Source organism: Piliocolobus tephrosceles, chromosome 14 (assembly GCF_002776525.5).
Source record: "Piliocolobus tephrosceles isolate RC106 chromosome 14, ASM277652v3, whole genome shotgun sequence".
Lineage (NCBI taxonomy): Eukaryota > Metazoa > Chordata > Mammalia > Primates > Cercopithecidae > Piliocolobus > Piliocolobus tephrosceles.
The window spans coordinates 102,689,159-102,690,640 of NC_045447.1; the positions used below are offsets into that span (position 1 = coordinate 102,689,159).

General features: G+C 49.5%; 1 pseudogene; it reads right to left on the reverse strand.

The window, feature by feature from the left end:
* Window positions 1–834: 834 nt before the first annotated feature.
* On the reverse strand, window positions 835–1,183 carry LOC111527959 (annotated as a pseudogene).
* Window positions 1,184–1,482: the final 299 nt, after the last annotated feature.

The window sequence follows — 1,482 nt, forward strand, 5'->3', positions numbered from 1 at the left end:
GCTGTGCCCTGGACCTGGGAGTGTGAATAGCTCCCCAGGTGTTTCTGCACACAGGCTGAGAACAGCTCCAGCTCAGAGCTTGTTCTACCTCAGTGTTCCCAGGAAACTCCTGTGGGGTCTTCTTAAAATGCAGATTCTGGTGCAGGAGGTCCAGGTGGGCGGGGCTGGGGACTCTGCCTTTCTTAGGAGCTCCCAGGTGCTCTCTGCTGTGGGTACTTTGAGGAACAAGGCCTTAGAAAGAGTGTGGTTTTGTTTGTTTGTTTTTTAATTTCAAGCTCTCATTTATTAGTGTACCTCTCAATCTTTAAAAAAAAAAAATGGAAAAGAAAAAAATAAAGCTGCTCCCAAAATGTCTTATACCATTCTTTTTGTTGTTGTTTGTTTGTTTTGAGACAGAGTCTCGCTTTGTCACCAAGGCTGGAATGCAATGGCGTGATCTCAGCTCTCTGCAACTTCTGCCTCCCAGATTCAAGTAATTCTCCTGCCTCAGCCTCCCTCGTAGCTGGGATTACAGGCACCTGCCATCCCGCCCAGCTGATTTTTGTATTTTTTGTAGAGACAGGGTTTCACCGTGTTGGCCAGGCTGGTCTTGAACTCCTGACCTCAAGCGATTTGCCCACCTCAGCCTCCCACAGTGCTGGGATTACAGGTGTGAGCCACCACACCCTGCCTTATACCATTCTTTAAAAAAGGAAACTGTTTCTTTTAACTTTACACCCACCCCCATCCCAATTTCAAAACACATCATTTAATTGTCTTGTTCACGGACATTTCCAAGATGGGATTTTATATTTTGCTCCCTTAAATTCTAGTTACCACAAAACCCAAACTCTTTTATTGAAGGAGTTTGGTCCAGCTGATGTTGGTATATCCCTTCCAGAATTCTTCATCCTCATCTTTGCTTCTGGAAGCATTTCCTCTGGTTCACTCCCTGACCCGAGTGTGATGGCCATGGCTGATGCCTTCTTTGTCCTCTGACTGCCTATGGCAAATCCAGTGTGGAGATCTGCTGGGAGGTCTCCTCCCGACCTTTCTCAGGGCTGCGACTGGAGCTTTCCCCTCCATTACTAGAAGAAACGGTCTTCGTTTTCACAGATTTTTCTGCTTCCTCTTCAGGTCCTCTGGCGGCTCCAGCTCGCTGAGACTTCTGGGGCTTCTCCTCTCTCGCCCTCCCCTCCGCCATTTTCCCCACCGTGGCTCCCCTTCTGTGTTGCTGACAAAGCCTGTTTCTGCCTGACTGCCTATGCCAGCCCACACAAATAGACCTCCAAGTGTGCTTGCCATTGATGGATAATATACATGTTTATAGAAAGCAAGCTAACAATCTACAGTTTCTAAAACATACCCCAAGAGTAAGCGCGGTGTTGTCCACCCACCACAGTCTGCCTCCGTCCCCGGCGCAGGGCTCCGGGGGCCCAGAGGGTGGCGTTTCTTGCAGTCTCCGCGGTCAGCCCAGGCCAGGCCTCCCCAGGCCTCTGCCTT